We start from the raw sequence: 25,683 nt of genomic DNA on the forward strand, positions 1-25,683 counted from the left end.
GCTGTGGGGGTAGTCTGCCTCCTCTCTGCACTAGAAGCTCCGAAGAAATCTCCCGTGGGTCGACTGAATCTTCCGCCTGCAACCGCAGGCACCAAAGAACTGCATCACCGGTCCTCTGGGTCTCCTCTCAGCACGACGAGAGAGGTCCCTTGAACTCAGCAACTCTGTCCAAGTGACTCCCACAGTCCAGTGACTCTTCAGTCCAAGTTTGGTGGAGGTAAGTCCTTGCCTCCCCACGCTAGACTGCATTGCTGGGAACCGCGTGTTTTGCAGCTACTCCGGCTCCTGTGCACTCTTCCAGGATTTCCTTTGTGCACAGCCAAGCCTGGGTCCCCGGCACTCTAACCTGCAGTGCACGACCTCCTGAGTTGTCCTTCGGCGTCGTGGGACCCTCTTTCGTGACTTCAGGTGGGCTCCGGTTCACTCCACTTCGTAGTGCCTGTTCCGGCACTTCTGCGGGTGCTGCTTGCTTCTGAGTGGGCTCTTTGTCTTGCTGGACGCCCCCTCTTTCTCCTCACGCAATTGGCGACATCCTGGTCCCTCCTGGGCCACAGCAGCATCCAAAAACCCTAACCGCGACCCTTGCAGCTAGCAAGGTTGTTTGCGGTCTTTCTGCACGGAAACACCTCTGCACGACTCTTCACGACGTCGGACATCCATCATCCAAAGGGGAAGTTTCTAGCCCTTGTCGTTCTTGCAGAATCCACAGCTTCTACCATCCGGTGGCAGCTTCTTTGCACCCACAGCTGGCATTTCCTGGGCATCTGCCCACTCCCGACTTGATCGTGACTCTTGGACTTGGTCCCCTTGTTCCACAGGTACTCTCGTCAGGAAATCCATCGTTGTTGCATTGCTGGTGTTGATGTTCCTTGCAGAATTCCCCTATCACGATTTCTGTGCTCTTTGGGGAACTTAGGTGCACTTTGCACCCACTTTTCAGGGTCTTGGGGTGGGCTATGTTTCTAACCCTCACTGTTTTCTTACAGTCCCAACGACCCTCTACAAGGTCACATAGGTTTGGGGTCCATTCGTGGTTCGCATTTCACTTCTAGAGTATATGGTTTGTGTTGCCCCTATCCCTATGTGCCCCCATTGCATTCTATTGTGACTATACACTGTTTGCACTGTTTTCTATTGCTATTACTGCATATTTTGGTATTGTGTACATATATCTTGTGTATATTTGCTATCCTCATACTGAGGGTACTCACTGAGATACTTTGGCATATTGTCATAAAAATAAAGTTCCTTTATTTTTAATATATCTGTGTATTATGTTTTCTTATGATATTGTGCATATGACACTAGTGGTACTGTAGGAGCTTCACTCGTCTCCTAGTTCAGCCTAAGCTGCTCTGCTAAGCTACCTTTTCTATCAGCCTAAGCTGCTAGACACCCCTCTACACTAATAAGGGATACCTGGGCCTGGTGCAAGGTGTAAGTACCCCTTGGTACCCACTACAAGCCAGTCCATCCTCCTACATTTGGTATCAAACTTCTCAGCACAATAAATCCACACTGATGCCAGTGTGGGATTTATTGAGAAATGCACACAGAGGGCCTCTTAGAGATGCCCCCTGCATGTCAGCCCAACTACTAGGGCTAGGCTGACCAGTTTCTGCCAGCCTGCCACATCCAGATGGGTTTCTGGACATATGGGGTGAGTGCCTTTGTGCACTCAGTGTCCAGGAACAAAGCCTGTCCTGGGTGGAGGTGCTTCACACCTCCCCCTGCAGGAACTGTAACACCTGGTGGTGAGCCTCAAAGGCTCAAGCCTGGTGTTACAGCACCCAGGGCACTCCAGCTAGTGGAGACGCCTGTCACCCGGACACAGCCCTCACTTTTGGCGGCAAGTCCGGACGAGATAATGAGAAAAACAAGGAGGAGTCACCCTCCAGCCAGGACAGCCCCTAAGGCGTCCTGAGCTGAGGTGACCCCTGCCTTAGAAAATCCTCCATCTTGCTTTGGAGGATTTCCCCCAATCGGATTAGGGATGTGCCCCTCTCCCTACAGGGATGAGGCACAAGGAGGGTGTAACCACCCTCAGGGACAGTATCCATTGGCCAGCTCTAAACACACCCCAAAATTGAGTATTTAGGGACGACCCTGAACCCAGGCAAACAGATTTCCTGACGACCTACAAAGAAGAAGAACTGCTGACCTGAAAGCCCCACAGAGAAGACAGAGACGACAACTGACTTGTCCCCAGCCCTACCGGCCTGTCTCCAGACTCAAAGAACCTGCAACAGCGACGCATCCAGCGGGACCAGTGACCTCTGCCGACTCAGAGGACTGCCCTGCAAACTCAAAGGACCATGAAACTCCAGAGGACAGCGGCTCTGTCTGAACATTCAAGAAGAAACCATCTTTAAAGGGACTCCTGCTTCACTCCTGAAGCGTGAGTCCCCAACACTCTGCACCCGACGCCCCCGGCTCGGGTCCAGTGAAACCAACACTGCAGCGAGGACCCCCAGGCGACTCCCACGACGAGGACACCCTGAGACGACCTCCTTGCACCCCTACGGCGATACCTGCAGAGAGAATCCAGAGGCTCCCCCGCCATCGATTTCTATTCAAAACCTGACACATACTTTGCACGCTGCACCCCCAGTGGCGGCTGGCAGCTTTAGGAGGGAGGGGGGCGGGCGGGACGCACACACACACACTCATTCTTTCACACACAGACACGCACATCCATTAACAACACTCATAACACTCAAACATGCACACACGCACCAAACATTAAATTTAAAACATCACACACACACACTTACCTTCAGCCTCCAGGTCCCAGGAGGGTTGGGACTGCTGCCTTCCCTCATTGGCTGACCTTTGGTCAGCCAATGAGGGAAGGCAGCAGTCCCAGCCTCGTCACAGAGTGGGATGGGGTCAGTGAGACTGCTGACCCCACCCCACTCTGTGGCAAAGTGTCACTGATTGACACTCGCCACGGGCGCTTCAGGGCTTAAACCTGAAGCGCCCAGGGCGATTGTCAATGGGTGACGCTTTCCTCGTCACCCAGGGGAGGGCCTCGAGGCACCTTTGCTGAGCCGAGGAGGTCACGCCCATAGTAGCTGTGACCTCCTCAGCCCAGCAAAGTTCAGCTCAGGCAGCCAGGAGTGTGCGCTAATGGCGCATGTTTGCTCCTGGCTGCCTGAGCTGAACATGGATAGTGTCTGTCAGGCTGACCTTTGTTCTGCCTGACAGACACTCTTGATGAGGGACAAAAGGTGGGGGGGGGGGTGGCCCCTCCACCCTAAAGGACGGGCCGCCACTGTGCACCCCGTTGCCCTTGTGGTGCTGAGGGTGTATTTTGTGTGACTGTTTGTGACCCCTTCAGTGCTCTACAAAACCCCCCTGGTTTGCTCCTCGAGGACGTAGGTACTTACCTGCTAGCAGACTGGAACCGGAGCACCCCTAGTCTCCATAGGCGTCTATGTTATTTGGGCCCCACTTTGACCTCTGCGCCTGACCGGCCCTGTGTTGCTGGTGCTGGGTGTTTGGGGTTGACTTAAACCCCCAACGGTGGGCTGCCTTTTCCCCGGAGACTGAACTTGTAAGTGCTTTACTTACCTGCTAGACTAACTTGTACTTATCTCCCCCAGGAACTGTTGATTTTTGCGCAGTGTCCACTTTTCAAATAGCTTATTGTCATTTTTGACAAAACTGTGTACATTACTGTTATACTTAAAAGTTCCTTATTTACCTATGCCAAGTACCTTACAGTTTATGTACTTACTTGAATTCTGAATCTTGTGGTTCTAAAATAAATTAGGAAAATTATATTTTTCTATATAAAAACCTATTAGCACCTACAAGATAACGAATATACCCTCGAGATTAGGGACCATCTCACCCAATACTTTGACCAGAACTTAGGGTCCGTACAATCCCCGGGCACGATCTGGGTGGCATGTAAAGCCTCACTCAGAGGTTATGCTAAACATCTTGTGTGCTCCCGGGAGCTTGCCTGAGACTCACGGGTGGCGGAACTTGAGGCCAGGGTGTCACGCCTTGAGCGATTAGACACCTCCGCCGCATCAGCATCCGTTCTGAGACGCCTTACCATGGTTAGAGAGGAGATAACACAGTTGGTACTAGAATCCGTGAAGCATACCTGGAGAGCGTCAGCAGCTCGCGTGTACGGTTGGGGAGACAAGAACGGTAAACTCCTGCACTGGCTGGCCTCGCGTCCACTAGCTGACAGAATTATTCCCGAAATCGCGGACGAGACCGGCTCACTTGCGAAGACACCCAGTGAAATTGCTAAGAGTTTTGCCTCTTACTATGCACAGTTATACGCGGAATGGCCCCGTCCCCCGGCTGAAGGGGAGTCTCCCCTCCTGGACGACATCGTCCTTCCTAAGATCTCGCAAGCGACCAGGGAGAACCTAGATGAAACCATAACGCTAGCCGAAACCACAGCAGCAATATCCAGCCTGTCATCGGGCAAAACACCCGGCCCAGACGGCTTCCCATCGGAACTTTACAACAGATGCGGGGATATTCTGAGCCCCCACCTGCTCAATATGTATGACGAAGCTGAGAAGAACGGCTGTTTCCCTTCCGGGATCGACCAAGCCACAATAGTGGTGATCCCGAAGACACAACCACTGTCACGTAACCGCTCGGCGTACAGACCCATCTCACTCTTGAACACTGAGATTAAAGTGCTATCGACTTTACTCGCCACCAGCCTGAAGGATGCGCTCCCTTCACTGGTACACCCAGACCAGTGTGGATTCATGCCATCGCGTAGTACCAGACACTGCATTAGGCGATTGAACGTCGCCCTGGCACACCGCAACACCCTGACTCGGTCCCCTCTGGCCCTTCTCCTACTCGATTTTGAAAAAGCCTTTGACACTGTGGACTGGTCCTATTTGGAACATGTCCTAAGAAATAACGGAATTGGACCTAAATTCCGCGGTCTCGTAAGGCTACTTTACTCTAATCCAACTGCACGTATTCAAGTAAACGGGGTAGCCTCTGAACCATTTCCCATCCGTCGTGGAACTCAGCAGGGATGTCCACTGTCCCCGTTGCTATTTGCACTCGCGATTGAACCACTGGCGAGGTTGTTGAGGGAGGACCCCCTGTTGGAGGGCTGGTCTTGGCCTGCGGGTCCAGAGGACCGGGTAGCGTTGTACGCAGACGACGTCCTCATTTACCTTTCTAACCCGGCCGTGAGCGGCCAGCGAATCCTACAACTTCTAGACCTTTTCTCTCAGGCCTCTGGTCTGACTTTAAATCCAGGCAAATCTCTGTTGGTCCCGTTACATCCCTCTAGAGATTGCGTTGATTGGCAACAAAATATCCTGATCCGCCGCAATAGCTTTAAGTACCTGGGTGTGCACATAGCCTTGCTACCTGAACTAACATGGGAATTAAACATCACCCCACTCATTAGGAAAGCTAGAAAGGATCTCCAGCGCTGGCGGAGTCTGCCCCTCAATCTATTGGGCAGAATAGCACTATATAAAATGATGATACTCCCCAGGTTCTTATACCAACTACAGAATTTCCCACACCCAGTCCCCCGAAAGTGGTTCAAAGAAGTGGAAACGGCAGCGCGCCAATTCTTGTGGCACAGTTCCCGCCCCAAACTATCCCTTATTACATGTCAAAGAGATATCCACAACGGGGGGCTGGGAATGTCTAACATTTACTTCTACTACCTAGCTACGTACCTGCTGGTGGTTAACGACTGGCTGAGTGGAGGCTGGACAGACCCATCGTACAGACTGGAACTCCAAGCAATGGGCTACAACGGGATCTCCAACGCGCTATATGGGGGCCCGGTCTCACGGGTTACTCCAGAGGTGACTAGGGTGATTCTTACAGGGTGGCGAGCAGCTCAGAGGGTGTCGGGCTGGTGGAACCGTCTCACCCAGCAGACCCCTCTCTGGCGGGGGAAGTGGCTGGCAGAAGTCTCCGCATTGGAAGGATTCCAGAAATGGGACAACATCGGGATATCCACCCTCTGGACTTCTGGGGAGGGTCACACATGCGATCCTTTGAGGAGCTCCAGGGAATATACTCATTAAACAACACCCAATTCCACAAATATTTACAACTTAGGCACGCTCTGCTGGTACACGTGCGACCAGGGGACAACATTCCAGAATACAGCCCATTGGAAGCGAGGGTCCTGATAGGAAACCTGGGTAAAGGGGGAATCTCCCAGATATACCGCTCTATCTTCACTAATACCTCCCCCCTTCCTCGAGGGGCTTCGTCAAAAGTGGGAGGGGTGGGTGGGCCCTATAGACGAGATAGATTGGAGGGAAGCATTAATGGCCCCTCGGTCAATGACCATAACCTCCCGATTTCAAATGCTACAAACCCTCTACCTGCACGCAGCATACCTTACCCCCAAAAGACTCTTCCAGGCAGGCCTCCGGCCCACAGCCAACTGCCCCCGATGCCTACACCCGGAGGCCGACTTCTTCCATATGGTCTGGGCCTGCCCAGCTATAGAGATATACTGGAAGGCGATCATAGGTGAAGTCTCAGAGGTCCTACAATCAGCAGTGGAAGTGTCCCCCGTACCGCTTTTACTGGGGGCCATGTGGGAGACAGGGCTCAATAGGGCGAGTCAAACCTTTTTGGGAGTGGCATGCCTGGTGGCGAAGAGAGACATCATGGCAGAGTGGAAAGCCGAAACAGCACCGGCCCTCGCCAAATGGAGGCGAGGTGTAGACTGGTGTGCGCACTGCGAAAAACCCATATATGAAGCGAGGGGGTGCCCAAACAAGTACAATAGAGTGTGGGGGAAATGGGGGAATGTATTAGACACCTAACCTGTCTGTGACATTTGGACTGACCGTAAGACACTTTCTCCGAACGAGAACTCATGGGGGTAGCATTGGCCAAAGATCTAACTCAGCGTTGAGGGAACCGTGTCTAGGCTACACGAACACAAAAAATTTCATTCATTGCAACATCGAGAGCTATTGACTTAGAACTAAATGACCACAAGTACTTAGTATCTGCAGAACCCACAGGGGCCAGTAAAACGAACAAAGCAATCTGGTTATTGGTGCCATGCTATTTATATTTGTATTTTCTTTTTTGGTTCATATTAAAATCAATAAAAGTTCTTTATAAAAAATAAAAATAAAATATTGGCCTGGAGTTAAGTCTTTGACTGTGTGTTCTCATTTATTGCCTGTGTGTGTGTACAACAAATGCTTAACACTACTCTCTGATAAGTCTACTGCTCGACCACACTACCACAAATAGACCATTAGTATTATCTAATTTTGCCACTATCAACCTCTAAGGGGAACCCTTGGACTCTGTGCACACTATCGCTCACTTTGAGATAGCATATACAGAGCCAACTTGCTACACGGAGTATGTGTGGCTGTAGATCGCTACAAATTATTTCATAGGAAGGAGGGTAAGGAGGAGTCCATAGAAGACTTTATAGCGGCTTTGAAAAATTTAGTCCTTAACTGTTGCTTTCGGGCACTGCATGATGAGTTGATTCGTGATCCGAGGCTCATGCAAGCAGCTAACCCATCACATCAGGACAATTTGTGAGTTAATAGTGAGTCACCGCTGAAAGATGTCATTGACATTGTGAAGAGAGCGGAATTAACAGGAAGATGCGCTAAAGATGTCCTTCCCAGGAGAAGAAGAAGAAGAAGGAAGAAAATGCAACCGTTGCCAGAGTGAAAAATGCTAAACCTCCTCAAAGACAACTGGATAGGAAAGGTGAGAAGCAAGATGGAGACAGGAAATTGAACACACATAAAACACAAAAAATGTTTTACAGATGTGGGAGTAGCACACTTTTAGCTAGTGACAGTATATATCCTGCCCAGAAGCAGAAGTGTTCAAACTGTGGTGTAATAGGATACTTTCACAAAGTGTGTTAGACGAAAAAAGTCAAAACTGTATTAATGTTAGATTCTGAAAGTGAACTATGGTCAGAGAAGTCAGATGATGATCTGAAAATGTGTGTTTTGAACACTGATGAATATGTTCTAAGAATGGATGGTAAGCGTAAGAAAATAATGTGATTTTACTATTGGTGGGGTAAGCATATCTATAGTAGCAGAGTCTGGATCGCCATATACTATAGTTAATAACAATGCGTGGTGTGATCAGTATACTCTTGTTGCAGGTAATGATAAGGAAAAACCTAACATTTGTTCTAAAACTTTTACGGGAGAACCAATAGACATGGTGATATACAGAAAATTACTTTTTAGGTTCAAAGGCAGAGAAGATATGGGGAAATTATATGTTCACATAGTGGCCTGTCAGTACTTGGATGGATGGATTGATCAGGGTAATTTGGGAATCACTTTGAAACCTAATAGCCCTGAGCCAGTTCTATTATTATAACCTGTTGAAGAGTATGGACGTGACATATTGGCTACATTTAACAAGGTTTTTTCTGGAAGTATAGGAAAACTTAAAGGATTCCAACACAATGTTTATTTTAAAACTGAATGTGGAACCTAAGGTTCACAAAGCCAGAAACATCCCCGTTAGTTTAAGGAAAATATGGAAATGGAACTTGAAAAATGGCAGTCTACTGGGGTGATTGAGTGAGTAGAATCAGCAGAATGGGTAGCACCTTTAGTGGTAGCTAAACGGTCAAACAGTAAACTCAGATTATGTGTCGACCTAAGGAACCTTAGCAGAAACATTCTAGTGCACCAATTTCCATAGCCAAGGATCAATGAGATGTTATCAAGACGTAGGGGGAATAAATGGTTCACTACTACAGATTTGACTGCCGCTTACCATCAGGTCCCCCTACATTCTGAAAGTAGGTTTTTGACAACTTCCGTGCCTCTGTTTGACTGTTTCAGATTTAAAATGGTTCCATTTGGTCAGCATCTGCAGCGGCCATGTTCTAAAGGTTGATGTATGAACTGCTAAAAGGCAGTAAGGATTTATTGTTTTTTCATGATGAAGTATTAGTTATGGGCATGACAGGAAATTAATACAGTTTCTGCATATTCTGGAACAAAGATGACTAACAGTCACATATCTAGGGGCACAAGATCACAGGAGAAGGTATTAAACCTAAAAAGGAATTGCTTGAAGCAATTAGAGGAGCAGCACACCCAAAATTAAAGATGAAATTAGGGCATTTTTGAAGCTGGCCAAATTCTATTCAAAGTTTGTGCAAAGGTTTTCAACAAAAAATTACCATCTACATCAGTTATTGAAAATTAAGCACATTTGATTGGTCTACTAAATGCCAGGAAGCTTAGGTGTCACTAAAAATGATACATGTAATGCATCACCCTTACTACGGTATGACCCTAGCCTGCACAGTGTGGTAACCATCGATGCAGGTGGCAAAGGAATTGGTGCTGTCTTGTACCAGATTGGAAAGGATGTCAACTAATGTACAATTGCATTTGACTCTTGCTTGTTCATGCCCACAGAGGAGAAGTATTCTGTGATTGAGGTAGAGGCACTTGCTTGTTTATGAGGTCTAGGGCACTTCAGGTAATACATTTGGGGAGTAAGAGTTACATTGCGGAGTGATCACAAACCACTCACAAAAGTCTTGACTGCATTTGGTTTGTTTAATGTGTCTCACAGATTAGCCCACATGTCCATTAAGTTAATGGAATATAATTATGATGTGGAGTACCTGCCTCATGTAAAAAATGTAGTGGCTGACTTCCTAAGCAGAATTCCTTTGCCTTTGAAAGTAGTGGAGAAGAACGATTGGTGTGTTGCCATAATTGTAAATGACACTCCAAGTATTACATGTGGCGAGCAGAGAAATTGCACTGAGTAGTGACGAGATGCTTACAGAAGTAAGTAAACTGATACAGAGAAAAGATTTTTAGGAAAGCATATTTTACATTTTGGGAAGTGAGACACAAATTATTCAAGGAAGGGGGTTTAATCCTTAAGAATGGCAAGGCTATTCCTCCTGCATCTTTAACAACAAAATTGTTATAACTTTGCCATTAAGGACACTTAGAAGTTGGTACAAGTAAGAGCAGAATGAAAAACCTGTATTGGTGGGTGGGCCTAGACATAGAGATAGAAAGGAAAGTAAGTGAGAAATTGTGCTCAATGTGAGAATGCTGACAAAGCACAGTATACACTTAAACCGCCTATTCACCCTATTGTTAGTCCCAACATGCAAAAGAAAAGAATAGGTATTGACAGTACAGGACCCATTTGGGAGAATAATGAACAATGGTATGTAATTATTGATCACTTCTCAAAGTGGCCAGACATGAAAAGTGTACATAAGGCTGATGCTACTACAATTGTAAGTGTTCTTGATTAACATTTTTCCTGAAGAAAGGATTGCCTACAATGGTTGTGAGTGATTATGGACCACAATTCATCTCAGAAATGGTTAAATCCTTTTTTTTTACAAGGAATGGTATCAAGCATAAGCAAATTCTGTGTAGTATATAGTATATAGTGTTGTTAATTCTGTGTACCATCCATCAGGGAACGGCACTGTTGAGAGGTTCAACAGAGTCATAAAAGGTATTATCTTATTGGCAAGTGGCAATCAATAAAAGTGGAGGTTGGAGCTAATTGTATAGTATGGTCCTATAGGATTACACCTAATGATTTCACAGAATGTAGTCCTTTTGAATTGATGAGGGGGCATACACCTTTTTGTAAGGACAATGTGGGCTGGATGGAAATTTCAAAGAAGTTGGCTTACTCTCCTAGGAGGGTTACGGAAAAGTTATCCAAAGCCCAAGGCATGTTAAAAAAATACTATGATGAAAAACATGGTTGTAAGCCATGTCAGACTGGAATTGGTGAATGAGTGAGAAAGGATCAGAGCAGATACTCAGAACCCTTGACGGTTAAAAGAATATTTTAGAATTCCACATTACTAAGTGACAAAAAGGTGTGGTATCTAGGTTCATTTTCCTTGTGCAAAGGAGATGGAAGAGATGCGGCACTGTAAGAGGAGCAAATGAGTGAGAGGAAGAAGTTAGAATGGATGGAGGATGCAAGGAAGGATGTGGTAAATATGCATGACCAACACCAACAAGATACTGAATATCAGGTACAACAGGAATGCAGGAGAAATGAACCAGGGCTATGAACGGGGTTTGATACAGGTGGTAATAGGAAAGTGAAACTGGACCATCGGATGTAATCACACCTGTCCTTGGCACAGGAAGTACAATTAGTAAACAAGGCTGGATGTTAAACAGACCAAAGAAATTGGATGACTGTGTTTGCGAGTGAGATAGGTATATTTATCATACATATTTTTTTCCAGTTTATGTATATTATGTGTTTTGATTGATACCTTGTTTGGATTATTTATAATGCTGCTATATTTATTTGCTTATAGTATATAGTGTTGTTAATTCAAACAAAGATCTCTTTGAGCAAGTTTGAAGCCTTTTTTTTTTTTTTTTTTTAAGGGGAAAGAAGTGTAGTGATGTATTATGGCTTGTATGGCCTGTTGGGGACACCGTATAAGGCACTGTATGTTCTTTATTGGAATGGAATGTGAAGGAGGATTCTATATGGATTAGAGTGCATGCCACAGGAGGTGAAGGACGGTTTGACTTCTTGCTGTACCTGTGTAGGGCATTTCGAGAAATAAAGTATTCAACCAGAACTTGTGTGCAGCTAGCTTTACATTAGCACGATTTGCTCATCTTTGTACTATAGCTCAGAGGTGTATGAGTTTAGAACAGGTTTTTTACTGGAAGGGTATCTTTCAGTACATAATTTGATGCTTAAACTGCCATTTAAAATGTTCCTACTGATAGAAATGGGGTCTTTGGTGGGCTGTCAGGTTACCCCCCCTGTCCAAGCAAAGACCCTCACTCTAGTCTAGGTAAAAGAGAATCACCCTCAGCTAACCTCTGCTTACCCTCTTGGTAGCTTGGCACGAGCAGCAGGCTAAAGTGCTAGGTGTAAAGTATTCATACCAACACACACAGTAACTTAATGAAAACACTACAAAATGACACAACACAGGTTTAGAAAAATAGAAAATATTTATCTGAACAAAACAAGACCAAAACAACAAAAATCCACAATACACAAGTCAAGTTATCACCAAAAATGTAAAAAGAGTCTTTATGTAATTTTAAACACACATGAACACTGTTAGCGTGAAGATGTACCTTGGGTGCGTCAAAAATAACCCCGCACGGGTGAGTGTGCGTCAAAAAGCGCTTGCGATGCGTCGATTTCACACACAAACGAGACCTTGCGTCGTTTCTCCTTTCGTCAGGTCAGGCGTGTAGTTTCTTCTCTCCGCAGGAGAGCGATGCGTCGATCAGGTCGGCACTCTCGGGTCCGGGCAGGCCCAGAGTTGTTTTTACATGGCCAGCGGTGTTTGCGTCGGAAATCCAGCCGCACAATGATCCCAAAACCACGCAGCGTGGGCTACGATCTCACCAACCTCCGTCAGCGATGCTGTGCGTCATTTCACCAACCCCGGGTGCTGATCTTTGGGTCACATTGCAGGCGAGCGTCGAATTTCAGCCACGAAGCCGGCAGCGTGTCAAATTTTCAGCCGCAGATCGGAGCTGCGTCGATCTTTTCCCCACACGGCATTCTGTGCATGGATTTCTTCCTCTTAGGCTGCCAGCTTCTCCTTTCAGGGTCCCAGGAACTGGATGGGCACCACTTGGCAGAGTAGGAGTCTCTCCAGAGACTCCAGGTGCTGGCAGAGATAAGTCTTTGCTGTCCCTGAGACTTCAAATAACAGGAGGCAAGCTCTAAATCAAGCCCTTGGAGATCTTCACAAGATGGAAGGCACACAAAGTCCAGTCTTGGCCCTCTTACTCTGGCAGAAGCAGTAACTGCAGGATAGCTCCACAAAGCACAGTCATAGGCAGGGCAGCTCTTCTTCCTCAGCTCTTCTCCAGGTAGAGGTTCCTCTTGGTTTCCAGAAGAGTTCTAAAGTCTGTGGTGCCCTTCTTACACTCATTTTCTCCTTTGAAGTAGGCCTACTTCAATGCAAAGTCTCTCTTGATTGTGAAATCTTGCCTTGCCCAGGCCAGGCCCCAGACACTCACCAGGGGGTTGGAGACTGCACTGTGTGAGGGCAGGCACAGCCCTTTCAGGTGTAAGTGACCACTCCTCCCCTCCCTCCTAGCACAGATGGATCATCAGGAAATGCAGACTACATCCCAGCTCCCTTTGTGTCACTGACCCAGACAGGGAATCCACAAACAGGCAGAGTCACAGAAATGGTATAAGCAAGGAAATGCTCACTTTCTAAAAGTGGCATTTTCAAACAAACAATCTTAAAATCAACTTTACTAAAAGATGTATTTTTAAATTGTGTGCTCAGAGACACCAAACTCCATATGTCCATCCACTCCCAAAGGGAATCTACACTTTAGTCATATTTAAAGGTAGCCCCCATGTTAACCTATGAGAGGGACAGGCCTTGGAACAGTGAAAAACAAATTTAGCAATATTTCACTGTTAAGACATATAAAACACATTACTATATGTCCTACCTCGGGATAGTAATGCACCCTGCCCGTGGGGCTACCTAGGGCTTACCTTAGGGATGCCTTACATGTAAGAAAAGGGAAGGTTTGGGCCTGGCAAGTGGGTACACTTGCCAAGTCGAATTTACAGTTAAAACTGCACACACAGACACTGCAGTGGCAGGTCTAAGACAGGATTACAAAGTTACTAATGTGGGTGGCACAACCAGTGATGCAGGCCCACTAGTAGCATTTGATTTACAGGCCCTGGGCACCTCTAGTGCACTGTACTAGGGACTTACTTAGTAAATCAAATATGCCAATCATGGATAAACCAATCAACCAAACAATTTACACAGAGAGCATATGCACTTGAGCACTGGTTAAAAGTGGTAAAGTGCTCAGAGTTCAAAAGCCAACACCAACAGGTCAGAAAAAATGGCAGGAGACAAAAAGATTGGGGATGACCCTGAAAAAGGGCAAAAGTCCAACACCCACTTTTTTGTATGTGTGCTGTACAATGCAGTACATGTCGTGGAGACATTATGATCTTACAGGCAGAGTCCTCCCAAGGTCCACAGCCAGGAAACTGGACAGTATTGTGGGGAGTAGCACTACAGCGCAGGTTAGAGGAGACCAGGGACAGCATGGGTAGAGACAAGCTCCCCCAAAAGTCGAGGTACAATGACAGAGGGTAATTCAGTAATAAAGAATAGGCTAGTAAGCCATCATATCAATGTGTTCACTTACCTGTGGATCCTTATATGAGGGCACAACAAGACACATGAAAAGTTAAAAAAGTTTTGGGGAAAGAAAACTTTTCTCCTTCTTTGTACCTGCCTCAAGGAGGCACATTTTTGGTGCATAGCCATGTTTACAAATATCAGTAGATAATGCTTTGAGTCAAAAACCATGGGTGGCTGCATGTAACGTCCACGTAGTACCTATGAGATGCCCCCTTGACACAAAGCAGTGCAAAGCATTGCTTTGTGTTACTTTTAGGCAACATTCCAAAACAATTCTTAAATCAACACTTTGCAGCTGTTTGCATCACTTTTGGTGACTTAACACCAGTGAAAAGTGTTGTTAACTCTAGCTCTTAAAGTCAGAAAAAGAGGGAATTGTATCTTCCCATTGACCTTAATTACAGCAGAGGATGGTTATGATTATTGGCTAAAACAATAGTGAACCTCTTATCTAAAACAAAATAAGACTACTAGTCCCAGAATGCAAAGAAAAACCCTGGTCTGGAACAGCTCATCATGCATGAACCTGGAAAACATGGCAGGACAGGAATCGTAGCTGAGCAACTTCTTGAGGCTCTCATTGAAAAATAGATTTCATCTGTGGATTATCACTGTTACCTCTGGTGTGCAGTTAGACATTCGAGGAGGATAAGGGTAGCTGTGTCTCCTTTGTTGAGGAGGGCCCGGATGTTGTCTGTGCCTGCGATCAGGACTGTCTTGGTGCTGTGGTTGCTATGGAATCCGACTGGGAGTCATCCAGGAGGTGATTGTGTTTGAGGTAGATGGTGAGTTGTTGGTTGATAGCATTATCAATGACTTTGGCCCGGAAAGGGAGCACTGAGATGGGTCTGTAGTTGCTGAGTTTTTTTAGGTCAGCTGAAGGTTTCTTCAGCAGGGGTTTGATTTCTGTTTGCTTCCAGTCTTCTGGGAAGGTAGCAGAATCCAGTGAAGTGTTAAGTAGGGCGGAAAATTTGAGGCCAATTTTGGATGCTCCTAGGTTGAAGATGTGATAGGGGCATGGGTCAGATGGGTCCCCTGAGTGGATAGATTTCATCAGGGTGATAGTGATTAACCTTGGGATGGTCATGTGTATGGAGGTATGGCTGTTGAAAAAGTCTTTAGAATTGAGTTGGGGGTTGAAGTTCCTGTTGATTACGGCAATTTTGTTGTGGAAGAAATCTCCAAGGCTATCACATAGGTCCTATAAGGGAGAGATGTTGATTGTTGCCTTTGCGGGTGGGTAATTTTTTGACTATGCAGAAGAGCTCTTTACTGATGTTGGGGTTAGCTTCAATGCACGATGGCAGGACTTTTTTTTTTCATGTCACGTAGTTGGTGGTGGTATAGGTCGAGTGCTGATTTGTAGGCGGTTTTGCCAGCTGGCTCTTTGTTGGTGCACCACCTTCTCTCAAGGTGCTTGCAGTGGGCTTGGCTGTCCTGAGATCCTCGGTGTAACAGCTGACTTGGATGGTGGATCTTCTGTGTTTCTTGTTCTTAATGGGAGCGAAGATGTCAGCACAGTCAGTGATCCATGTATTGAAGCTTCTACATCCTGGTTCACATTGGTGTGGTGATTGGGCAGGTGTAGGGTAAAGGCCTTGGTCATTCGGTCTCTGAATCCTTTATCCAACTGCGACGGGTGGCGTTGAGTTGCATCGCTGGGAGGTTATGGGGGTCGTGATGACGAAGTAGAGGATTGTGTGGTCGGTCCATGTGAGTTCAGTGGTCTGGCTGTATTTGATGTAGTTGCTGAGGTGAATATGGGGTCGAGAATGTGTCTTGCAATGTGCATGGCCTTGTACAATTTGGGCGAGGCGAATGTTGTTCAAGAGTGCCGATAAGGCCCCAGACCTTGGTGGCATGTTTGTTGACTGAGTGAGTGTTGAGCAGCGTGCATGCGAGCTGGTGATGGGTAGCTGGTGTTGTGTGTTGAGTAGGCTGGGTGTTGCTGAGAGGGGTTGGGGTGTGCATGTCGTGGCAGGTTAAGTGGCAGAGGATGCAGGTGAAAGGTTCTACCGTGGAGTGTGGTGCGACGCAGTGGCAGGGTTTGTGGTGGCGTCCAGGGTTCAGAGGATGGTAAAAATGTAGTTGTGGATGGTGGTTGGACCAAGGTTTTTGGCGCTGGGCATGGTGTAGGCATTGACAGAGGCAAATGGGCTTGCCTTTGGGGCATTGTGGCCTTGGGCACGGTATCAGTGGGCCCACTCTGCGCATCCGGTGTGGCTGCACTGCAGCCGCTACTAAGTAGGTCGTGGGAGGAGGGAGGAGCACTAGGAGGTAGCGCACAGCACTGGCAAAAAGGCAGGAAAGAGAGGGGGTGATGAAAGGAGGCAGGAGTGGGAGAAAGGAGTGGGAAAAGGGTAAAAAGAGGAAGCAGCAAAAGCAGATCAAAAGTGTAGGAAAGTACCATCTTGCCAGGCATGTTACCCCCATTTTCACTGTATGTATGTTTGTTTTAGCCCTTGTGTCACTGGGATCCTGCTAGGCAGGACCCCAGTGCTCATCGTATGTGCCCTGTATGTGTTCCCTGTGTGGTGCCTAACTGTATCACTGAGGCTCTGCTAACCAGAACCTCAGTGTTTATGCCTCAATGCTTTCTAAATTTGTCACTGCAGGCTAGTGACTAAATTTACCAATTCTCATTGGCACACAGGTACACCCATATAATTCCCTGGTATATGGTACTTAGGTACCCAGGGTATTGGGGTTCCAGGAGATCTCTATGGGCTGCAGCATTTCTTTTGCCACCCATAGGGAGCTCAGGCAATTCTTACACAGGCCTGCCACTGCAGCCTGAGTGAAATAACGTTTACGTTATTTCACCGCCATTTTTCACTGCACATAAGTTACTTATAAGTCACCTATATATCTAACCCTCACTTGGTGAAGGTTGGGTGCCAAGTTACTTAGTGTGTGGGCAACCTGGCACTAGCCAAGGTGCCCCCACATTGTTCAGGGCAAATTCCCCAGACTTTGTGAGTGCGGGGACACCTTTACACGCGTGCACTATACATAGGTCACTACCTATGTATAGCGTCACAATGGTAACTCCGAACATGGCCATGTAACATGTCTAAGATCATGGAATTGTCACCCCAATACCATTCTGGTATTGGGGTGACAATTCCATGATCCCCCGGGTCTCTAGCACAGAACCCGGGTACTGCCAAACTGCCTTTCCGGGGTTTCCACTGCAGCTGCTGCCAACCCCTCAAGCAGGATTCTGCCCTCCTGGGGTCTGGGCAGCCCCAGACCAGGAAGGCAGAACAAAGGATTTCCTCTGAGAGAGGGTGGTACACCCTCTCCCTTTGGAAATAGGTGTGAAGGGCTGGGGAGGAGTAGCCTCCCCCAGCCTCTGGAAATGCTTTGATGGGCACAGATGGTGCCCATCTCTGCATAAGCCAGTCTACACTGGTTCAGAGATCCCCCAGCCCTGCTATGGCGCGAAACGGGACAAAGGAAAGGGGAGTGACCACTCCCCTGACCAGTACCTCCCCGGGGAGGTGCCCAGAGCTCCTCCAGTGTGTCCCAGACCTCTGCCATCTTGGAAACAGAGGTGTTGGGGGCACACTGGACTGCTCTGAGTGGCCAGTGCCAGCAGGTGACCTCAGAGACCCCCTCTGATAGGCTCTTACCTTTCTTGGTAGCCAATGCTCCTTTCTTGGTAGCCAAACCTCCTTTTCTGGCTATTTAGGGTCTCTCCTCTGGGGTATTCTTCAGATAACGAATGCAAGAGCTCACCAGAGTTCCTTTGCACTTCCCTCTTCAACTTCTGCCAAGGATCGACCGCTGACTGCTCCAGGACGCCTGCAAAACCGCAACAAAGTAGCAAGACGACTACCAGCAACATTGTAGCCCCTAATCCTGCCGGCTTTCTCGACTGCTTCCTGGTAGTGCATGCTCTGAGGGCTGTCTGCCTTCACCCTGCACTGGAAATCCAGAAGAAATCTCCTGTGGGTTGACGGAGTCTTCCCCCTGCTAATGCAGGCACCAAACTTGTGCATCACCAGTCCGCTGGGTCCCCTCTCATCGCGACGAGCATGGTCCCTGGAACACAGGAGCTATATCCAAGTGACCCCCACAGTCCAGTGATACTTCAGTCCAAGTTTAGTGGAGGTAAGTCCTTGCCTCCCCACGCTAGACTGCAAACCTGTGTACTGCGTGATTTGCAGCTGCTCCGGCTTCTGTGCACTTCTCCAAGGATTCCTTTGTGCACAGCCTAGCTTGGGTCCCCAGCACTCCGTCCTGCAGTGCTCAACCCTCTGAGCTGGACTCTGACGTCGTGGGACCCTCCTTTTTGACTCTGTCCAGCTCCGGTTCACAAATCTTCTAAGTGCCTGCTCCGGTACTTCTGCAGGTGCTGCCTGCTTATTACACTAATAACTCATTCCACGTCACCCTCTATCTGAATTGTTAAATCATAAACCCTATCGGGTGGGAGAACGTGGCCATCCGCTGTCTCAACCGCGATGTAATCGCTAGTTGCTGTCGCATCCAGATGATCTTTCAGACTCTGGCGACATATCGTGACCTCTGCCGCGCTGTCCAACAGAGTTACGGCCCACTTCTTGTTCCTCAACAGTGTTCTCAATACTACTGGCATTTTTAACTGTCAGTGCTGCCACTTTCTTCTTTTTAAACTGCGGCTTTTGCTAAGGAGTTTTTTCTACTTTTTTAATGGCAGACTGTGGTGAGTCTTTCTTTTCTTTCACGTATTCCGGATGTCGATCTTGACGGCCCCCTCTCTCGCTACGTTTATCCGGTGCGTCCTGAAAGGAACGAGAGGGACGTGAATCAGTATATCTGTCTGGAGTCCTAATGTTCTCCCTATTTCTAAGATTATACCTCCTTTTGGAGTACTCCGGATGTGGAGAATCAGCTCTCTTATTTCTTTTGTCTTTGAAATCTTTTTGTTTGTCCCAGCGCTTTTTAGTGCCCTCTTGTGCCTGCTTCGTACCTTCCTTATGGGTGGTACACGGTAATTCCATATTTTTAGGTTTGGCTCCCAAACTATCCCGTCCTACACTAGTATAGGTATCGGAAATAATTTTCGGTAGCTGTCTTTCTTGTTCCAGATTTGGAGTTTCCCGGAGACACTGGCGTATTGCCAGTGCCACCTCTTCCCCTTTAATATTACTCAGTATTATTGAGGAGACGGCGTCAAAGTTACGCATCAATTTCATCCCCAGATCCAGGGCCGGTGCAGCCCCATGTTCATTTTGTATTTGTTTTAACACTTCCGGTAAATTGGCAAGTGTCGGGGTACCATGTGTGGTAGTATAAACGGCAGCGAAGACTGTGCCCCATGTGGCGCAGTCATCCACAGAGGGAACCATCCCAAACGGCAAGCACATAGTGAGCAGCCTATGTTTTTCCTGTGGTCCCGTATGGGGAAACACAGCTTCCAGCTGATTAGTTTTCTGGGCAATCCAGAACAGTATTTTTTCCCGTTCCGTGGGCACTTTACCCATAATAGTATGCACTGTTTGTGGATTAATCCCAGTAGCCAATTGATAACCACCAGCTACTGGCGGTGCTGGACGCGCTGGTGTTGTGTTCAATGTTCGCATTACGAACTGAACCAATCGTCTATATAATGCCACTAATTCATTATATAATACTCGTAAATCTGCGATCGGCATATTCTGTATGCCTGGGTGAGGTGTATATGTGGCAAACATAGGCCACGTAGGGCCCTCATTACTTAAAGGACCTAGCCTCACTCTTCGTAGTACATGTGGTAGGGCGCCTTCAAACCAGTTTTGATGCTCTTGATATGTGAGTGATATTTCATGATACTGGTAAGCTTCGTACCGTTCAGGCACGTTCGCAATTTCATATGTGTGAAATGTGTGCGTTCTTTGGTCAGCCTCAGGAAAGGTGACCCAACAGTAAAACGTTTCTGTTTGGTATGCTTCAGTTGCTTCTATTATCAGAGTAACATCCCCACCCTCTTCTGTAAGGCCATGCACTAATAAATGTTGTGTAAGTGCATATCTAGCATTTGCAGGAATGTCTATGGTATTAGCCATAGTTGTTTAGAGAAACGGAACACCAAATAAGGGAAGTTTTTCCTTTTTATGAGTTCGAGCTCGAACAACCTATAGCTTAATTAGGTGTTACCTGTTCAGCTGAGGAGGATTCTCCCAAAGACCACGGACGTCTCCGTATAATGGTACTTAGGGTACCTGTTGATTGTGAGACAGTGATAGTCAGGGTATCCGTAAATTAGTGCCTAAACACCATCGTTGGTGGCGCCATGTCGTAGTTTGGACTCTTGCTCTGAGCAAGACTGCTGGTTTAAGGATGGCAGTACTTTTGTTTGTAGGCGACTGCGCCTTTCCTACAACAAGTCGCAACTGTCATCCCAACCTTACCGGCTCACTAGCAGCACCTCACCAAAAACACAATAGTAAAAGGTGATTTATGGCAGCCGTTTACGCATGGACTCACAAATAAGATATCTCAGGGATTGTCGTGGCTAAACGGAAATTACCCTTTTCTCACAGATATATTATGTCTCATACAAACACAGGCAATGACACAGATGCAGTATAGTTATAATAGCTTTTTATTTAACATAACTGCAATTTGCGGTAAGTTGCATGGACTGCAATGATTAGGATAATGAATATAGCAAGTAAAAGTATTGTGTAGAAGAGAGTCATTGTTATGAAGACCCCCACCATTTTGCAATACATGAAAGAGATATATAAGATGGAATATGCCCTATTACCCTCTGGTCGGAATCCCTCTGATTATCTGCCTAAAGTGTGATGTATTTATATAGATCTACAAGGTCCCCTGACGTAGGTGTATTCCAAAACAATAGATAACAGGCATGCTTGGGACGGCAATTAATATCAACAATCCCTCGAAAATATAGAGAGGGAAAATCCCTAAGTGTGAACACCTACTGTTTGTTTGTCTTTCGTGTTTAAACTTGACGCCTTGGCGCAGTGACACTGATAATAAAACTCATAACAAGTGGCCTAACTATAAACAAGGCAGCCATCTTAGAGGAAATAAATAATTAAATGGGCTAAGACAGAGCAAGCTAAGTAGGTTAAAAGTCACTAGGTGACGGGGGCACAAGTTTACAAGCCTACGGCTAAGCTAACTCCTGCTATCCTGTTAAAACAAACTAGGATTCACTACACTCTCTGAGTTGCTGAGCGCCACCTCTGTCTCCTCTTCCAAGGGGCGACATCCTGGCCCTTCCTGGTCCCCAGTAGAACCCAAAAACCTCTACTGCGACCCTTGCAGCTAGCAAGGCTTGTTTGTTGTATTTCTGCCAGAAACACTTCTGCAACATCCAGCACACTGTGGGACATCTTCCATCCAAAGGAGAAGTTCCTAGCCCATTTTGTTGTTGCAGAATCCTTGGCTTATTCCACCCAGAGGCAGCCTTCTTGCACCTTCATCCGGTGTTTCCTGGGCTCTGGCCCCCCCTGAACACTATCACGACTCTTGGACTTGGTCCCCTTGCCTTGCAGGTCCTCAGGTCCAGGAATCCGTCTTCAGTGCTTTGCTGGTGTTTGTGGTTCTTGCAGAATCCCCCTATCACGACTATTGTGTCCTATTGGGGTAGTAGGTGTACTTTACTCCTACTTTTCAGGGTCTTGGGGTGGGGTATCTTGGACACCCTGACTGTTTTCTTACAGTCCCAGCGACCCTCTACAAGCTCCCATAGGTCTAGGGTCCATTCGTGATTCACATTCCACTTTTGGAGTATATGGTTTGTGTTGCCCTTAGACCTATGTTCACCTATTGCATCCTATTGTAATCCTACACTGTTTGCATTACTTTTCTTACTATTACTTACCTGTTTTGGGTTTGTGTACATATGACTTGTGTATATTACTTACCTTCTAACTGAGGGTACTCACTGAGATACTTTTGGCATATTGTCATAAACATAAAGTACCTTTATTTTTAGAAACTCTGTGTATTGTGTTTTCTTATGATATTGTGCTATATGATATGAGTGGTATAGTAGGAGCTTTGCATGTCTCCTAGTTCAGCCTAAGCTGCTTTGCCATAGCTACCTTCTATCAGTCTAAGCTGCTAGAAACACCTCTATTCTACTAATAAGGGATAACTGGACCTGGCACAGGGTGTAAGTACCACAAGGTACCCACTAGAAGCCAGGCCAGCCTCCTACAAAAAGGACCCAAAGAGAGCAGGAAAAAGCAAAAAGAGAACAGAAAAGAATGATGGAATAAGGTGAGAACCAAGCATAGGGGAAAAGACTGAAGTGGAGATTAGGAAAACAGGTGGGAAATGGGCAGAGGCAGCAGCAAAATGAGCAGAGGAGTGAGCAGGAGCAGCAAAAAAGGCGGGAAAGAGAGCAGGAAGAGGCTCGAGAAGATAGTGGTGCAGAAGCAGGAAGAGGAAGAAGAATGCAGCAGAGAAGAATGCAGCAGAGGAGAGGAGCCTGAAAGAATACGGATCATGGAGCTGGCTGAGGGCTCACAGAGTTGGGTGGAAAGCTGGGCCTGGGACATATCTTCATTTATGACAATAACTTGAACAGGGGAGATGTGAGAGAATCTGCAGTTTTTCAATTATCATCAGTCTTTCTGAATAAAGACCTCTTTCAAGTCAGTTAAAAAAACACAGAAATGATAGACTGCGTTGGCTAAACAAGACTCAATAAATGCAGAAATGTAGAAATGAGAGGCATAGTAAATGTATTTCCTCCTGCATAATATTAACACATAGAAGCATAATATTTCAGCAAAGTAAATTCCATGCAAGATCTTGGGGGTGGGTAGTTCAATCTCTGTTATACCTTACAAATTTGCTTTATTACAATGCATAATTGTACTGTGCTTACAATTCTGCATTTGGGAAATGCTGCAACAAAAAAGTTACTTAAATGTTGTAGCCAAATGTTGCAACTTCCCTGACGTGTTACTGGCAAGTTTTGTGAATAGCCAATATTTGCAAATCTACACCTGTAGTTAGAAAGGCATGTAACAATGTAGATTTACAACTTTTCTTTGTGAGCCACACCCTAAAATAGTTCAGCACAGTGGTGCTGAAAATAACAAGATGAGAAGAAAATCACTCAAAGTCATTAAACGCATATGGAGCAAAAACATCCTCACCAGGGATATAATTCAAGGCAATTCTATTTCTATTAGAACAGGGATTAATCAACCCAAAATGGACCTAAAACATTTTGAAACTGTGTAATGGAAACTAACACGCCTGCAGTCATTAATTATTTGAAGAGAAGGTAAAGAAAAAATAACTCTTTTTCAACCACCCCATTAAACATCTGGTCCACTATGAACCAGTCTTAATAGTTGACACTACATGGTCAGTTTCCATTGAAGTTTCTCATATGTAGATGCTCAACACCTTGTTAAAGACCAGACCACCTTCTTATTTGGCAGAACTCATACCTACCATCCTCATCAAAGACATGATACTGTACTTTAATAAAATGACATGTGCCTCTCTAGGACAAGAAAGTGACCCAGAGTACCTCATCCATTACTAAAAACAAAAACAGAATATTTTGAGAATTTAAATAACTTCCACTCTGTCTCAAACTTACCCTTCCTTATTAAAATACTACTAAGGTGTTTGGTGACAGCCGAGATATGAAAATTACCTCCTTGCTGAATTCCAATCAGGGTTCAGGCCACGTTGCAACACTGAGACTGCAATAATTAAAATTATTGACAATGCCCTCTTGATAGTAGACGAATGTAGCTCCAGGTGCCTTATTCTCCCGGACCAGGTTTTCGACAAAGTTAATTGTAATACTCTCCTAAAAATAATGAGGGAAAGAATAGAAGATAATAACACCTCCATCAACTACTTCACATCTTAACTTGAATACACCTAAATTGTCTCTGTAACCGCTTTTGTCTAACTGGGGTTTCCCTAAGAGTTCCTATGCACACCTACTACCTTTTATCTGTATATGAAACATTTTGCATCAGTTCTCGAGCACCTCTATACTTTGTAAATTGTTAACACTAATGATACAGGGATATATTAGGGAAATCTTCTTCTGAATGACAGTGCTCAGAATCATAAGACATTCATTCTTAGTTGACCCTCCATCATCTCAAGCTTATGTCTCTCTAATGGAGCTCCCAATTAGTTTATCACCAATCTCCTCCACTTCAGTAAAAGCCTAGCTCAAATAACATAAGCCCTCATTATGACTTCAGTGGTCAAAACAGTTGACCGCCGAAGTCACACCCGCCAGGAGTCCGCCAATAATGGTGGTCTTAAAACCGCCATATTATGACTCCTGGCAGCTCTCCCCCATAAATCGGGTGAAGAGCCGCCTGCAACCATACTGGCCATTAGCGGTCTAGTGAAAGTTGCTCCGCTGGCACCGCCACGTCATAACAACTCCGCCCGCCGTATTACAACTTTGTAATTGGAGTGGCGGTGTTGTGGTGATGGGGCGGTGCCGGAGGAGCAGGCTCCATGGTCCAGGTTCCTCCCGGACGACCAGCAGGTAAGGTGATCGACCAACAGGGGAGGGGGTTGTTGAGTGTTGTGGAAGTGAATGGGGGTGTGTGTGTGTGAAGGGAGTGAGGTGGGGTTGTGTATGTTTATGTGTGCAAGTGTCTGTATGCTTGTGTGAATATGTGTATGCGGGGGGTGGGCGGAGTGCTGGGGCCATGTGTGTGTGAATGAGTGAGCGTGGATGTGTGCGTGTATGTATGTATGTGTGGATGTGTGCGTGTATGTCTGTATGTGTGGTGCGTGCGTGGAACGGGGGTTCAGTTCGGGGATCGGGGGAGGGGGTCTGTATGGGAGAAGGGGTTCAGTACGGGAATCGGGGGTAGGGGAGGCGTCACTGCTTGGGGGAGTGGCGGGCTCCTGAAGGGGATGGGTGAGGGTGCTCCTACGGGGGGGGGGGGGTTGGGGAGTCCTGTAGTGGTGACAGGAATTAGTATTCCTGTCACCAGTATCCTTACCGCCAGGGATTTCGTGGCGGAGCTGCCGCCACAGAATCCCTGGTGGTAAGGGTACTCAAAATACCACAGGCGGTGTTAGATGGACCGCCAGGCCGAAGGTGGTTAACCTTCGGCCAGGCTGCCCTAACCCCCCTGGTGGTACAGGTGGTGAACTGGCTGCAATGCAGCCAGTTGACTTCCCTTGTCATATTTTGGTGGTTCTGCACCGCCAAGCTGTTGGCGGTCTGGCCGCCACCGCCGGCGTGGTGGGGCAGGACCGCCACGGTCATAATGACCCCCATAGCCACTTATTACACAATATATGTTCAATGTTGATTTCACAAGGATTGGAATTACGAGTTGTGTGATGATTATCACACCCTCACAATTTTCCCCTGATAGAATCTGGAAGGTCAAATCTTCCATAATTGATCAGGGGAAAAGTCCTGAAAACAATTGACACTGTCCAAATTTGTTGTGTTAAAAAACAAATCTGCGTGTTACGCCTCATTTTCAAATTGAAACCTTACAGTGCTGAACTGCAGCACTTCTATTGTTGATTATGCTAAA

The 25,683-nt window shown here is 46.6% G+C and overlaps 1 long non-coding RNA gene across 1 annotated transcript in view; it reads right to left on the reverse strand.

Annotated features, from left to right (window-relative positions):
* LOC138247346 (uncharacterized) overlaps positions 1-23,953 on the reverse strand; it is a 40,532-nt gene extending 16,579 nt beyond the window's left edge. The window contains exon 1 of the long non-coding RNA XR_011194456.1: positions 23,805-23,953. This is a non-coding gene — a long non-coding RNA (uncharacterized lncRNA). The remainder of the gene's footprint in view (positions 1-23,804) is intronic.
* Between the last annotated feature and the right edge of the window lie 1,730 nt (positions 23,954-25,683).

The sequence above is a fragment of the Pleurodeles waltl genome, chromosome 7 (genome assembly GCF_031143425.1).
Source record: "Pleurodeles waltl isolate 20211129_DDA chromosome 7, aPleWal1.hap1.20221129, whole genome shotgun sequence".
In the NCBI taxonomy this organism is placed as follows: Eukaryota; Metazoa; Chordata; class Amphibia; order Caudata; family Salamandridae; genus Pleurodeles; species Pleurodeles waltl.